Source organism: Carlito syrichta, unplaced genomic scaffold (genome assembly GCF_000164805.1).
Source record: "Carlito syrichta isolate Samal-C Ts95f unplaced genomic scaffold, Tarsius_syrichta-2.0.1 Scaffold303139, whole genome shotgun sequence".
NCBI lineage: Eukaryota > Metazoa > Chordata > Mammalia > Primates > Tarsiidae > Carlito > Carlito syrichta.
Window position 1 is genome coordinate 715,725 of NW_007247235.1, and position 17,379 is coordinate 733,103.

At 34.6% G+C, this 17,379-nt stretch overlaps 1 pseudogene; it reads right to left on the reverse strand.

Annotated features, from left to right (window-relative positions):
* LOC110595622 overlaps window positions 1-1,068 on the reverse strand; it is a 5,598-nt pseudogene extending 4,530 nt beyond the window's left edge.
* Window positions 1,069-17,379: the final 16,311 nt, after the last annotated feature.

Consider the following 17,379-nt stretch of genomic DNA (forward strand, 5'->3'; position numbering starts at 1 on the left):
CTCACTAGTCATCAAGGAGATGCAAATTAAAACTACACTGAGATACCACCTAACTCCAGCCAGAATGGCAATCATCAATAATTTAAAAAACAACAGATGCTAAAGAGGTTGCAGCGGAAAGGGAACGCTTCTACATTGTTGGTGGGAGTGTAAACTAGTACAGCCTCTGTGGAGATCACTGTGACGATTCCTAAAAGTTCTAAAAATCATCCTTCCATGTGACTCCACAATCCCCCTACTGGGAATATACCCGGAAGAACTCAAATCACTCTATAAAAAAAGATACCTGCACGTGTATTTTTATCACAGTATTGTTCACAATAGCAAGAACATGGAACCAACTGTGCTGCCCATCAAAAGAGAACTGGATAAAAAAAGGTGGTACATATACATGATGGAATATTACACAGTCATAAAGAAGAACAAAATCATGAACTTCGCAGCAACCTGGATGGAATTAGAGTCTATAGTACTGAGTGATCTTTCACAGAAACAAGAGCTGAGTATCACATGTTCTCACTCATAAGTGAACCTTGAACAATTACCGCAATACTACAGTTGACTGTACCAGGAAACTATGGAGGGGAGGGGACTGGGGAGGTGAGATTGACAGTAGTGGAAATCTGCCTGGGGAAGGGGGGGCACATCTCATCAACAAGGGTACCTGCATAGTGAATATTGTATACCCAACCCTGAAATGTACCCCACAATTTTAAAATAAAAAAAAATTTTAAGTTAAAAAAAAAATCAAACCAAACCAAACCAAACAAAAACAAAACAAGGAAGAAGTAGAGCTGTGAAATGCATACTGCATAGATGATATTTTTCTGACATAAAGTTCCCCAACATTTTAGGGGTAATGACAGAAGAGTAGCAGAGATCCATGAGTGACTGACTGCTGAGGCAATAGTACATTAAGGTGCAGAGCTAAGAGTTCAGACATATCAGGGTGACCATGTAGATCCCAAGGAAGAGGAGGAAGAGGGGGAGCTGGAATTCTGGCTGGTTTGTTAATTCCCAAGAATAAACTCTCACTGTGCAGCGATTTTCTGCTGCCATTCTCTTCTGGGTGGGAGTCTTGTGGGAATGGGAAGAAAGAACCTAAGAAGGCTGTATATGAACCTTTCTGGTTAGGCTAGATATAAGCATATTCCCCTGAGTGAATAATCTTGAATTCTTTTCTTATTGTTTATCCTTTCAATGAATACAATGTCTTTATAATATTTTCTAGGATTTAGACAATTCTGGAGTGTTTTGGAGATCATGAAGGCAACAAAAAACCCCACCTGGAGTTTTACCACCCTCATTTTCCTTAATTATCCTGGAGACAACTACTAGTATGTTTTATTTATTGGAACTGGATGTGTATTTTGTCTAAGAGATGGAATCTCCCTTGTCATCTATGCAGTTCCAAAATATTAACCCCAAAATGAAAGCATGCGGTCATGTTATATCAAATCCTAGCAGTATGGGCTGGTAGTAACAAGTTAACTTCTATCAATGAAAAATAAATGAAGTTATAATATTAATTCTCAAAGTTATTTTAAAAATAAAAATGAAGTGACATACATGGAAATGTTTTCCAAATATTCAGTTGCTATACAAGTATGAGTTTTAATCAGGCATTTGGAATTTGCCCAAATTAGATCTTAGGGTAGCTATTCTTAATCTTAGCTGCACAATACAATTACCTTGAGGAGGCTTAAAAAAACAATGATATCAGATTTCACCTTGTAGAAATTCTGATTTAATTAATCTGTGGCATTTTCTAAGCATTGAGCTCTCTCTCTCTGGACAGGCAGAGAAGTTCAACTCTAGAAAGTACAGATTTTGTTATTTGGCAGTTTTGTGTTTATTGAAATGAGAATAACTTTATAGCTTTATAAGTTGGGCAAATTAGACTTGGAATTCAGTTTCCCCTGAGTAAAATAAAGCAACTGAGGAAAGATTTGGAATTGATTGCTGTCTATTATGCTCAGAGGACTTAGAAAAAGTTCAGTTTGGATCAGGATTAGGAGTAGGTTTAACTAGAAAAAGAAGATAATACAGCCCACTGACCAAGAGCAAAATAATTTGAGAGGGAAATAGGCATTTTCCTTAATTCCACTCTGCATATTCTTAAATCCTGGGATTTTTAGTTGTCAGTCTATCTTTGGCCACTTTCTCTCCTCACAGCAAATGTATACCTTAGCATAATTTCAATCTCTCTTATGGTTTACCATTTTTCTATTTATATACTATTGATTTCAAAATACTGTTTATTATTTGTCTATTTTTAAAAGTAACCTATGATCATTGCAGAAAAGAAATTCAGTGGGTAGCAATTATATGTAGATGCCCAAAAGGCTCCCTGGAAGGAATCTTGGTATGTCTAAGTAAAAAAGGCAGTTTAAAGTTGGGCTTGAAAAACAACTCCTATTACTGGACCTTGAATCTTTTTTGTGATATTTTTGTTTTCATTTCTCCTTTCTACCTAATGAGAAAAAAAAAAATCATAAGAAACCATAATTTATAAAACCAGATAGTGTTTTTTATTTTCTGATAAGTTGCCTGCTAGAAATAGTTTGGTAGATTATGTTGAGTAATTATTAAATGGCAAATTTAAATTTCTTGAAGGTCAGTTGCCTGACACTGGCTAAAGGTTGCCACATTCTAAAAAAGATGAGTCATTGGATGAAATGACCTTAAAATGATTTTAATCCTTAGCTTTTATGATTTTACTTTATGTATGAAAAAAATTTCACGTGAATAAAACATATATTTTGACATTCAAAGAATTTTGCAGCATAGTGATTTAGAATAGTTAAAAGTTAGTGAGTGAACTTCCACTGCTATCCATGAAGAATAAACTCCTAATAACACAGTTTTCCTGCTATAAAAGCAACTAGAAAATCAGACAAAATAAATGAAACAAAATTTTCCAGGCATTTGACAATAGGCAGTATCAAACTTGTTTCAGAGGGGAGGGAAAGAAAAAAGAATGAACCCGGTGATTGTACTGACTTTCTTGCCTGTAGGCATTTTTGATGCCATACTCCAGGGTGGCAAAATAAAGAAAGTGATTAGTAGTGTCTAAGTTGAAAAGTTAGAAATCAGTATCTGGGATGATATAGGTGGCTAGATGATGCAGGACAGGGTACCCAAGCATGCAGAGTTGTCCATAGAAAACTTCAGAGTTCTGCAGAGGGACATCTGTCTCCTGATCTGCATATGTGTGGGATAAAACTTCATAAGGTCAGAGAGAATAACTACATCAAAAAAGTGATAAAAAACTTCCAAAGCACTTGGAGTAATTTACTTTTCTTCTAGTCACTGTATAAACATCTTATAATACACATAGCATTAGATAGAGACTTTAGAAGAATAAAGCTGCTCTGAATCTTCCTTACAGAGCTTTAACATAAGACTTAAGTTAGTCAAACTTATATGTAAATAACTTAACTATGTGCCAGAAACAAGTTTGATATTCTTAAAAAAAAATACATCACTCAATAATGCAAACCACAGTGTGTGACATCCAATAAACTGTCAAAGAAGCAGAAAAATATAATATATAACCAGAAGAAAAAGCAATTAGAAGTGCATGGAATTAACAAACAGGGACTTTAAAATAGCTGTTATAATTATTAGACATATGCCGAAGAATAAAAAGGAGAAAATAAACATAATTCAGAGAGAAAAGTGTAATGCAGACCTAAAATGAGTTACTAAAGATGATAATGCAATATTTGAAATAAAGCATATACTGAATGGAATTAGTAGAAGATGAGACACTGCAGAAAGAAAAATCCACAAACTTGAAGGTATGACAATAGAAATAATCCAAAATAAAGATGATTTTGGATAGAAAAAGGAATAAAAAAGTGAACAGAAATTCACTGACTCATGGAACCATATCAAATAATATAACAGAGTTGAACTGGAGTCCCAGAGGTGAAAAGAGAGAAGAAAAATATCTGAAGAAATGATGACTCAAGCTATAAAACTACTAGAATAAAACATAAGGAAAACTCTATGACATTGGTCTGAGCAATAATTTTTTGGATAGGATCCCAAAACACAGACAATGAAAGTAAAAACAGACAAATGGGATTACATCACACTGAAATGCTTCTGCACAGCCAAAGGAACAATCAACAGGGTGAAGAGACAACCTACAGAATGGGAGAAAATAATTGTAAGCCATATATCTGATAAGGGGTTAATATAAAAAACATATAAGAAACCCATACAATTCAATAGTAGGAAAACAAATAAACCCAAGTAAAAAATGATCAAAGGACAAGAACAGACATTTCTCAAAAGAAGTCATACATATGAACAACCACTATTTGAAAAAAGGTCAATGTCAGTAATAATCAGAGAAATGCAAATTAAAACCACAGTGAGATATTTCACATCTATAAAAATAGCTAGTATAAAAAAAGGTGAAAGATGACATACATTGGTAAGGATGTGAAAGAAAAGAAACCCTTGTACACTATTGGTGGGAATATAAATTATACAACCATCATGAAAAAGAGTATAAAGTTTCCTTAAAAAAACTGCAATGTAACTACCATATGACCCATCAATCCCACTTCTGGGTATATATCCAAAGGAAATGAAATCAGTAGGTCAAAGAGATGTCTATAATCTCATGTTCACTTAAACATTATTCACAAGAGGCAAGGCATGGAATCAACCTGTGTCCATCAATAGATCAATGAATAAAGAAAACATGGTACATAAAAGCAGTATAATTTTTTTCAACTTTAAAAATAAAAAAAATTCTGTCATTTGTGACAACTTGTATGAATCTAAAAGACACTGTGCTAAGTGGAATAAGTCAGGCACAGAAAGACAAAAACCACATTACTTCACTTATTTGAGGAATCTAAGAATGTCAATCTTGTATAGTGGTGCTTACCAGGAGCTGGAAGGATGTAGGGTTGGGAAAATTTTGGTCCAAGAATAAGAAATTTCAGTTAGATAGGAGAAATAAGTTCAGCAGGTCTATTGTACAATGTAGTGACTATAGCTAATAACTATTGTATTCTTGAAAAATCACTAAGATAATATATTCTAAGTGTTCTCACTACAAAAATGATAAGCATATGATGTCTTCAAGTTCTGAGACTCTTTCTTCTGCTTGATTAATTCTGTTTTCCATGCTTGTCATCTTGCTATTTATTTTCTGGATGAAATTTTTCATGGTCAAAATCTCTGTTACAAGTTCTTTGTGTTGCATCTTATCTTTCTTGAATCTTATTCACTCTTTCCACCCATTCCCTAATCTCTATTGTATTCTAGGGACAGTCATTGGTTACTTCTTTTGTTTGGGCTCTGATGTCTAATTTTTCAGGCATTTTCTCTTTGGAACACTGGAAATTACCTGTGTTCTTCTGTTGATTTCTCCTCATTTTTGACAGATCTCTTTTTTCTCTTTAGTTCTGTTATTCAGTGGCAGCAGAAGAGGCATTCACTTCTGATGTTTGCTCAACCCTCTATTCTTCCCTAATCAGGGTTCTAGATTTGTCCTATTTTGAAACAGGACTATGAGTGGGCATCTTTGCTGTCTTGAAGTTTTGAGTTGAATAAGGTGGAGGATGGGAAGCTAGGATTCAGAAATGACTTGCAAATCACAATGTTCACTGATTGTAGCATGGGTTCCCTGAGACCCACTCCCAACCACCACTTTATATGGTGATGCAATGGATATATATGTGTACCCCCCTGAGTCCAAGATACAGTAACAACAATAAGGAGAACAGAGAAAAGTAGAATGAAATAAGATAGACAAAAAATTTGAAATAGTTAAAAAATAAAAAAGACCAGAATAACAAAAGCAGAAACCAAAGCCAATCAAACCTTCACATATTTTCACACACACATTAAACTAAAAAAAAGGAAGAACAAAAAAGCAAAAACAAACAAAAATAACTGAAAGATGAACACTAAATCACTCATATACACCCATAAACAGGAAACAAAAAACAAAAGAAGAAAGAAAGAAAAAAGGAAAAGGAAAAAAGGTTGGGAGGGATGCAGATCAAACCCCTATATACACATTCATGCACAAAGGAAAAGTATAAAAAAATTAAAAAACAAACAAAATCCTGATGTCTTGTGGCAGGTTCTGTAATTTTTCCTCTCAGCTGCTCACAGATAGACTCCTCTGCTATTTCCAGCTGAGCTGGGTCTCATTCACAATCTCCCCAGTGTCTGACCCAGGGAAGGAGGAGGAGGTGGTTGTACATGATAAGTATATAATTTTTATATGTCAATTAAACATAAATTTAAAAAGGAAAAAAGATATAATAGCTGATGTATTTTCAAAATTAAAAAATTTCAAACCCAAAGATATAAGAACCTCAGTGAATCTAAAGTAGGATAAACATAAAAAAACAAATAAATAAAGCACACAATAATTTAGTTGCTGAGAACTAAAAATAAAAAAGTAAAAAAAGAAGAGCAGCTAAATTTACAAAGGTATACCACAAAGAGAGAAATCAAAGATAAAAATTATTATGGCCTCCTAATCGGAACCTGTACCCATGAAAAGTCAATGGAATTAGCATATCTAAAATGCTAAAAGAAAACAATTCAGCCCATATTTCTATAACTAATGAAAATATTTTTCAAAAATAAAGGTGAAATAAAGACTATTTTAGACAAATACTATGAGATTTTTGTTTTTTGCCATCAGTCCTAAACTATAAGACATTTTAAAAGAAGTTCTTCAGGCAGAAGAAATATTGGATCAGGCAGAAATATGAATCAACACAAAAGAATAAAGAGTAATGGAAATGTTAAATATGTGAGTAAATGCAGAAGATACCTTGTCATTTAAACAATCTCTTTAAAATATATAGTCAATTTTAAATATCTTCGAAATATGAATTCCTATTAAAAGTGAAAAACAATAATGTATTGTGAAGATTACAACATGTAAAAAAAATATATGACAGTAGCACAAAGAACAGGAGAGAGTAATAGAGCTAAATTGTTGTATAGTTCTTTTACTATAGATGAGGTAGCTTGATATTTAAAGGCAGATGCTGATACATTAAACAACTAAATAATAAGAAAAGAGCTATAGCAAACAAAAATTGTAGTTAATAATCCAGCAGTGTAGGTAAAATGCAATCTTAAAAACACTCAATTAGAATAAAAAAGTCAAGAAAAAGTGGAATAAAGAATAGTTGCTAAAAGCAGAAAACACATAGCAGAATGGTAGATTTAAATTCACCCATACTGATAATTGAATTAGATGTAAGTGATTTAAATACTTCAGTTAAAATGCAGAGACTATTATGTTGAGTAAATGACCTTACCCAACTACATGCTTTTCCAAGAAAACCATTTTAAATGTAAAACACAGATAGCTAAAACTAAAGTGATGGAAAAGGATATACTGTGCAAATACCAATCAAACAAAATTTGAAATGACTCTATCAGCATTAAATAAAGTAGGCTTGAAGGCAAGGAATATTACTAGAAATAAGAAGATAAATTTTATAATTACAAAGGGGTCAATTCATCAATATCCTAAATGAATTCACCAAGTAATAGATTTTTAAAATATATGAAACAAAAACAGACAGAAATAAAATGAGAAATAGACAAGTCCACAGTTTGTTAAAGATTAAAATACTACACTTTCATTAATTGATAGAACTAGTAAAAAAGTTAGGGGCTGGGCACGGTGCCTCACGCCTATAATCCCAGCACTTTGGGAGACTGAGGTGAAAGGATTGAACCCACAGGTTCGATACCAGCCTGGGCAACTTGGTGAGACCTCATCTCTACAATAAATCAAAAAATTAGCTAGGCGTACCTGTAGTTCCAGCTACTTGGAAAACTGAGACAGAAGGATCGCCTGAGCCCAGCAGGTCAAGGCTGTGGTGGCCGTGAGGATGCCACTGCACTCCAGCCAGGGTGACAGAGTGAGACTCTGACTCAAAAAAAAAAAAAGTAAGTAAGGACACAGTAAACTATCCACAAATTTGACCTAATGGACATTTTTGAAATGCTCCACCCAGAGGCAGCAGAATATACAATCTTTTCAAGTGCATATGGAATAGTTTTCAAGATAAATCACATTCTGGATATCAAAACAAACCACCATACATTTAAAAAGTTGAAATCATATAGATTATGTACCCTCACCATAGTAAATACAAACTGTAAATCATGTATGAAGAGATACCTGGAAAATCTTCAAATATTTGAAAAGTAAGCAGCATATTTCTAAATAGCGTGTGTCAAAAAAGATTAAGTCAGAAATTAAATTTGAAAATACTTTGAGTTGAGTGAAAATGAAGACACATCAAATCAAAATTTATAGAATGCTGCTAAAGCAGTGCTAATAGGGGAACCTATAAATTGATTAAGGAAGGAAATTATTAAATTAGTAATTTAGACTTTAGCCTTAGTAAATGACAAAAATAAGGAGAAAAAAGGACATAATGTAGATAAGTGTGGAAATTAATGAAGCAGGAAATAAATAGTAGAAAAAATTAGTAAAACTAAGCTGGTCTTTGAAAATATCAATAGGAATATACAAATATACACACGCATACATACAGACATATACATACATAGCATATAAAGCTTACAAAGCATATACATAGCATATAAAGGAGCAGAAATGAGAATGCTATTGGACATCTCAGTGACAATCTTAGGATAAAACCTAGGATAAAGGTGATCTAATACAGAACAGCAAAGGGAATTCTAGGCTGACAGCCATGTATCAGGTCTAAAGGGTAAATTCAGAAAGAACAGAAGAATGGAGTCTTCCAGGAGAGAAATGAAATTGGTAGAGTGTCCTAAATGTTTGGGCATTTGGAAAATAATATTAATGGGTATTTGACAGATGCTGTGGAGCATGTGAAAATGTATAGGAGACATACTTAATATGTGCAATTATTGTAATTTCAGAAAAACTACAAGTACAATATTTGATCCTTCAGTGATTGCTATTTACGTAGTTCTAATACTGTAGACAATAAAGATTGAGAACCAAAAATAGAAATATTTTACAATAAAGAGTTTTACAGTAGAAAATTCCCATTATATTGGGAGAACAGGAAAAGGAACTGGGATGGGAGAGTGGTAGCAAAATCTGCATCTACATTAAGTAGAAGTAATGTATCCAACATATATTTATGGGAAACCATTATGACTTAGGCCTAATCTCCAATAATGTCTAAATTAGTGGAATTCTCAAATAGCACTATAAGCATATTATGGAGAAACATAAAGGTAAATAACAGAAGAAACCAGATGAAAGATTTGAAAGTGGATTCCTCTGGGCCCAGAGTTAGGGTTGGAGATGTTTGGAGCAGGTAGCTGTTATTTTTTGTTATTAACTTTTTAATAGTATTTGAATTTTAAGCTATGTTTTAACTAGTTTTTAAAACTAGTTAAACTAGTTTTAACTAGTTTTTAAATGTAGTTTTAACTAGTAGTTTAAATGTAGATCATGCTTTAATATAAAGAAGCATAATTGTGTTAAAAAGATTATTATATATGACATTTAGTATAATAAAGGTGTAGAAGTTAGGCAGAGGTGGATTAAATTCTAACTTTGACTTTTACTACATAATTTAAAGAAGTTATGTATCTTTCTAATTCTAAGCATTGTTATAAGTAGATTGAGAACAATAATAACAATAATAATATCTTCCTCACAGTGCACAATTCTTAGCTCATAGTATTGTATATAAAAAGTGGTCACTATTTATTGACTATAGTGCCAGATCATAATATCAAACCATGACCCTATTCTCTTCATAGAAATGCAACACTCAAATAATAGACATAATCTTTTAGAAGAATTTGCCACCACATATAGGATATAATACAGACATTCTGTCTCTGAGATATATTTCTAAGCTGAAACATTTATAGTCTTCATAACTTAATATTCTCCTTGAATAATTACAAACACTTTTGGTGATGTCTTATTGTGTGCATATTCTTTCAGAAATTATTCTTATTTATCACTCTTGAAATCCTTTGAGGTGAACGGAATGTATTTAGAGCTTTTATCCCTATTTATTATCCCTATTTTAGTAATGCAAAACAAAAGTGTTGCAGTTATAACTTCCTTAAGCTTACAAAACTTACTAGTAGTGACTTGAAACTTGAACCTATTTTTGCTGTCTCTAAGTCCTGTGCTTGTTCCTCTTCTTTGGTTCCTAGGCTTATAAGTCTGCACAGCTATGGCTCTATGGCCACATAGTCATGCATGGCATAACAACGTTTTGGTGAATGGTGTACCATGCATATAACGGTGTCCCATAAGACAATAATGGAGCTATGTAATGGAGTGGGTTATGCCATCTAAGTTTGTGTAAGTGTGATCTATGATGCTCACACAAAGGATGAAATTGCAGGATATTGCATTTCTTAGCAGGTATTCTGGTAGTTAGGTGTCATGTGACTATAGTGTGGTTGTGCAATATGGAGTTTTACTTTTCATTACTTACTATGAGAAGAGCATAGGAAAAAAAAGAGGAATATGACAATGGAGCTATTCAAATTCCAATACTATAATGCTATTATATTATCTATTGTCTAGGACAGGAATTGGTAAACTAGGCCAAATCCAGCCTTCTGCATGATTTTGTAAAAAGGTTTTGTTGGTGCACAGCCACATTCATTCTTTCATTCATTGTCTGTGACTACTTGCCTGCTCAAATGGCAGAGTTGAGTAGTGGCAGCAGAGACTGTACTGACTGTAGAACCTAAAATATTTACTATGTGGCCATTTTTGGAAGTATTTGCCAGCCCCTGCTTTAGAGAATGGATACCTAAGAAGTTACACAATTCAGCCAAGATCTCATGGCTTAAAAGCAGCACTGGCTTAGAATCCAGTAGCACTGACCTCCAGACTGTTTTGTCCTCCATTGTGCCATGCTGTCTTGCTATAACTCATCTTCATGTGGCACTTTATCCTTATTTTTAAAGCAAACTTAATAAATTAAGGCCAGAAAGGATCCTATTATTATATTTCTATAAACATTTTTTAAAAATAAGGGGACCTGATCTCAAACCAGGTGAAGTGAGGACCAATGTAAGGCCCAAACTTTACCTGTACAATGACCATTTGTATACCTATCTCTGAATTGTACCCCGCATCTTTAAAATAAAAATAAAAAAATTACAAAAGCAATTTTTTTAAATTGTAGAAAATTAGAATAGTCAGACAATAAAAATAAAATCAATGTAGTCTAACTACCAAGAAACTAAAATTGTTTTGTATATTCCACTATATCTTTTCCTATGCGTATATTTATTTATGTATATATGTACAAATATACATGTATTTTTTTACTCAAAGAGAACATATTGTACATGTTGAATTCTAACCTGATTTCTTGTGTATGTTTAAAAACAGAAGATAGTTATGGAGCAGAGTTTGTTCCTGCCCCTGGATGTGAACACTTTTTCTGTTGTATAGAAATTGTTAGCAGCATGAATCTAACTTTTATTCCTATAATCTTCTAGGTAACTTATACATGATCCAATAGTTTCATGTTAGTTGCTAAAAATCTTACCACAAATTTTATCAGGTCATCAGAAACTCAGAGTTGTTGCTAATGACACCACAACACTTAGAATTACACAGGCAACTACAGTTCCTTTTCAGAGTGGGAGAAAAAGCACTTTGAGAAGGGAAACATATTTGAGAGGTGGGAATTAACAGAAGATATTTCATTTTCATCCAATACACTAGCTTTACAACTATCACTGATTCCTGGTAATGATATATTTAAAGTGGATTTCATTGAAAATGGCTACTCCTTCTTGTTTTTGGTTTTCACTTGTGTGGTATATTTTCCCCCACCCCTTTATCTTGAGTCTATAGGAATCTTTGTGAGTTAAGTGGGTCTCTTGAAGGCAGCAGATATTTGGGCTCTGTGTTTGTGTGTGTGTGTGTGTGTGTGTGTGTGTGTGTGTGTGTGTGTGTGTGTGTGTGTGTGCATGTGTATGTTTTATCCATTTTGCCAATCTATATCTTTATAGTGGGGCATTGACATCATTTACATTCAGAATTAATAATGATATATAAGGTACTTTTCCAGTCATCATACTGGTTGTTATCTTGTTGCTTTATTTATTCATTTTCTATGTTGTGTTGGTGTTCCATAAGGCCTGTGAACTTTATGGTTTCCAGTGTTTTCTGCTGGTGTATTTTAACCTTTTGTTTACTGAAAAAAAAAAGGAGTCTTTAGAATTCCGTTGAGTATTTCTTGTAGGTCTGGTCTAGTGGTGATAAATTTCTTCAGCATTTGCTTATCTACAAATGACTTCATTTCTCCTTCATTTATGAAAGTTAGTTTGCAGGACACAGAATCCTTGGCTGACTGTCATTCTGTTTGAGGAGACTGAAGACGTGATTGAAGTTAGAATCTCTTCTGGCTTGTAGGGTTTCTTCTGAGAAGTCTGTTTATCTTTGTAAGTAAGTTATTTGATTGGTTTTTTCTTACAGCTTTTAAAATTCTTTCTTTCACAGTAACTTTGCAAAACAGGGTGATTATATGCCATGGGGATGGCCTTTTGGCAATAAATCTCCTGGAGGTTCCTTGAGCTTCTTATCTGGATGTTTAGATCTCTGGCAGGACCAGGGAAGTTTTCCTTTACTACTCCCTCAAATAGGTTTTTCAAACCTGCTGTCTCTTCTTCCTCAGGAACACCTATGATTCTTAGGTTTGGATGTTTTACATAATTTCACATTTCTTGGAGATTTTGTTCTGTTCTCTTGATTCCTTTTTCTTTATTGTTGTCTAATTGTGTTAATTCAAAAGCCTTGTCTTCAAGCTCTGAGTTCCTTTATTCTGCTTGTTCTAGTCTACTGTTAAAACTTTCCACAACATTTTATACTTTCCTAAATGATTATTTTATTTCCGGAATTTCAACTTTTTTTTTTTTTTAAGGGTGTCTATCTCTTTGGAGAATTTTTCATTTATACCCTGAATAGTTAAAACAAATTTTTTAATGTTGATTTCCATTTTTATCTTGAAGTTTATTGATCAATTATATAATCAACCTTTTAAATTCCATATATGAAATTTCAAAAATTTCATTTTGGTTAGGGTTCATTGCTGAAGGGTTGGTATGGTCTTTTGGGGGTTCTGAGAACTCTGTTTTTTTTCATATTGTGTGGTGAGTTTCTCAATGGCCTGCTGTGACAGTCCCGCACTGGCTTATGGCATCCTAATTGACTGGAATGGCTTGAAAAGTGGTGTTAGCTAGTGTTTGAGATCAGGCCTTTCCCAAAGCTGAGGTATTATGTGGTGGGCTATAATGTTGACCTCAAACCAGGCAGTGGTGCTTATGGGAGCAAACCAACTGTGATGGTGACTGTAGGGTTTCTCCTTGGTGGGTGTTGCTCCAATTAAGTGCCCAGCCAGCCTAGACCAAGGGCAGGGTTTTGGGGATTTACCAAGTTCACTGTTTTGAGCCTTCAGGGGGAGTGCAGGGGAAAGGAGCTGAAGCATCTCACTAGTGTGCATTCTTGGCTACCCCAGTGGGATTAGGAAGAAGTCCCAGGCCATTGGAGTAACACTGATGTGCAGGGCAGACACAGAAGAGTTTACATGGATAGCAACACACTCCAACCAACTTCCTACCTTGGCCTCAAGCAATCTGCTATCTGAATGTCAAAGTGTACCTGGCCTCAGGACCTGAGGTATTGTCATACAAGTCACCCAGCCAGACACTGCCTGCAGCTGTGGAGTTTGCCCTTGGGGTCATCCCCTATCAGGCGAGCTGTAAAGCAGCTGTGCCACCCTTAAGGGCTGAGTTCCTGGGAAAGGGTGGTTGGCTCTGTTCAAGGTTTTCTTTTTTCCTACACCACTCCATGACAGAGCACAGCTGTGGGTAAGGACTAGAGTCCCACAAGGCTCAGGGCCCCCCTCAAGTCTGTGGCAGAAGCACAGAACTCCTGAATTCCCCATATTCACCTACCCCACCGCATCTGGAGGCTGCCAGTGGACTCTGGTGGTGCAAGTGAGAGTCTGGCCAGTTCCAGCCCTGTTTGATCGATTTTTTCTTCTTCTTTGCACTAAGTGGTTATTACCACTTTTTTGGAGAGTAGTGGGGCATGCTGCTGGTCCCATTCCTTTCTGGGTGCTGAGGTAACTCCCTCTATCTTGGTTTACTCTGTAGGAGAAACTCACTCTAGCTGCCTCATGGTGGCCATCTTAATCCTGTTTTTCTTATTTATCATTGTTCAAAATAATGAATTGCTTGCCATTATATCCTAAAAGTGACCCGTTTTGATAAAATAACTCATGGATTAAACATATTTGTTGTACTTCAACCTGTGGCTGTTATGATCTGTGCTGATGCCTTGAGACAGTTAGAATCTCTTCATTTTGTCTTTTGAGTGTTTGTGCCATTGCATACTAGGTATTAGAGAGTATCCTTGCTATCTAGTATGACAACGATATTCTGGATTCATCTCGTACATTTCATACCCCAGACTGGAAATCAGCTATTTCTTAAAGAAGGTTTGATTTTTAAAAATTGGGAAATGGTATTTAGATACCACAATGCAAGTGCCAAGAATGTTGATTGCTACTAGTTGGTCATTGCTTCCAGGACTTTTTAGTGATTGGACATAGGACATTATATATATTTTTGTATACATAATATATGAATTGTTGATATTAAAACTCCCAATTTAAATTCAAAATTACAGTGTTTTTGCTATCTTCTTCTATATATCCTTTTCACACAAAGAATTCTGATTCTCAAGGACATAGAGGATAATAGAATATCACATAGATACTCATTTGCTTTATTCCATATGACACACACAACAGTCTCAGTTAATATGTTAGCAATACCACTATTAAAGTGGTTATTTGAAACAGCTGAAGAAACTTTTTTGGTTTATGTTTTCCTCATTCCTCTCTTTAAAATGCTTGTATTTTATCTATATTGTTAGACTCTATAGATGAAATATTCTACTTTCTCCATTATAATAATTCTACATGTAAATATGTATTTAGTGCTACCTATTTTGTTTAGCAATTTTGGTTCTTTTAAAGCTCTTTATCTTGAAGATTTCTTAGGAAAAATTATAGAAACAAGATTCTTTGAGTTTTTAATTACAATAGCAATTTGTCTGCAGTTTTTATATTTTAAGTTAGTTTGGCTGTATATAAAATCATTCCTGGTTCGCATTTTATTTTTTTGAGTGTCTTAAATATATTACCCCATTTTTTTCTTTTGTAAAACATTGTTGTCAAATGTTGATGACTATCTGATTTTCTTTACCCTATGAGTTAATTGGTCATTTTGCCTGGGTTTCCAGAGCTTTTTAAAATTTTCCTTGATGTTCAGTAATTTCATTAGAATATGGTTTGATGTTATTCATTCTGAGTCAGTGTTTGTTTGTTTTTTTGATATGCTGTTGTTTTTTTCAATACATGCTTTGATCTTTTGTTGTTTTTAACACCAGGGATATTTTCTTGAACTCTAATTTTTAATGTGTGCTCAGTTCCCTTGCTTTTGTTATCTCTTTGGGTCTTCTGCTGTATGTATATTAGGTCATCTTTGTCTAGTTTTGGAATTTAAAAAATTCCCCTGAGCAACTGCTAGGGGAAGGAGGGGCACACCTCATCAATATGGGTACCTGCATAATCAATGTTTGTGTACCTAACCCTGAATTGTACCCAACATCTTTAAAAAAAAATCCCATGAATTATTTTTCAAAAATTTAAAATCACTTCCCATTTACAGCATATATTTTCCGCTATATTTTATCTACTGTGCTTATTTCTTCTCTTATTATTTTTAGTTTAGTCCTCATTTCTGAAACTTTAAAAAAAATATTTCTAATTTGTTTTCTGAAATATATTGCCTAATTCATGAGGTTTTTTGGTACATTCTGATTTATATTGTTCTTTCATGTGTTGAATTTTGTATATTATTTAGTGCATTTCGAAATACAGGGTTATAGTGTTCATCCATTATGTGGGCATGCCTTTGACCAAATTTCTCTCTCTTTCTTGCTCTCTCAAGATGCTTTTCTGTTCCATGCTCTCTTCTTTTCCTCCTCCTTCACCCCAATACCAAGGAAGTTTTTTTTAAATTTATTTTAAAGATGTAGGGTGCAACTCAGGGTTAGGTATGCAAATGTTCATTATGCAGGTACTCTTGTTGATGAGATGTGTCCCCTACATGGCAATTTCCCAATACTACCAATTCCACCCCCCTTCCCCTGGCAGTTTCCCACTACTGCCAATTTCTTTCTTACAATATTATGATAATTGTTCAAGATTTGCTTATGAGTGAGAACATGTGGTACTCAGTTCTTTGTTTCTGTGATAGATCACGCAGTATTGTAGACTCAAAGTCCATCCAAGTTGCTGTAAAGTTCATAATTTTGTCCTTTTTTTATGTCTGTATAATATTCCATCGTGTATAGGTACCATATTTTTTCAACCCAGTCATCTTTTGATGGGCAGCATGGTTGGTTCCATGTTTTTGCTGTTGTGAATAATGCTGCAATAAACATGCTTGTGCAGGTATGTTTTTCATAGAGTGATTTGAGTCCCTCTGGATATATTCCCAGAAGGTGATTGAGGGGCCATATGGAAGGTTGATTTTTAGTTATTTTAGGAATCACCAAACTGTTTTCCATAGAGTTTGTATATATAATACACCAACAGTGTAGAGGTGTTTCCTTTTCCCCACATCCTCTCCAGCATCTATTGTTTTTTGAGTTATTGGTAATGACCATCCTGACTGGAGCTAGGTGATATCTCAGTGTGGTTTTAATTTGCATTTCTTTTTTTTTTGAGTTGGAGTCTCACTCTGTCGCCCAGACTGGAGTGCAGTGGCCGCTCCCAGCCACTACAGCCTCGACCTGCTGGGCTCCAGTGATCCTTCCACCTCAGCCTTCCAAGTAGCCGGAATTACAGGCGTGCGCTACCACGCCCGGCTGATTTTTTGATTTATTGTAGAGATGAGGTCTCGCTGCCCAGGCGGGTCTCGAACCTGCGGGCTCAGGCAATCCACTCACCTCAGCCTCCCAAGAGCGCGGGATTACAGGTTGAGTCACCGAGCCCGGCTAATTTGTATTTCTTTTATGACTAGTGAGGCTGAGTATTTTTTCATATATCTATTAGCTGCTTGTATGTCTTCTTTTGAAAAGTGTCTATTCATATCTTTTGTCTATTTTTAAATAAGATTTTGTTTTTTTTCTTTTCAACATTTTTGAGTTCTTTGTAGATCCCAGATGTTAGTCCTTTGTCAGATATATAGTTGGCAAATATTTTCCCCCATTCTGTGGACTGTCTCCTTGCTCTCTCGGTGGTTTTATTTGACTTTGCAGAAGCTTGTCAGTTTGATGAGGTCCCACTTGTCTATCTT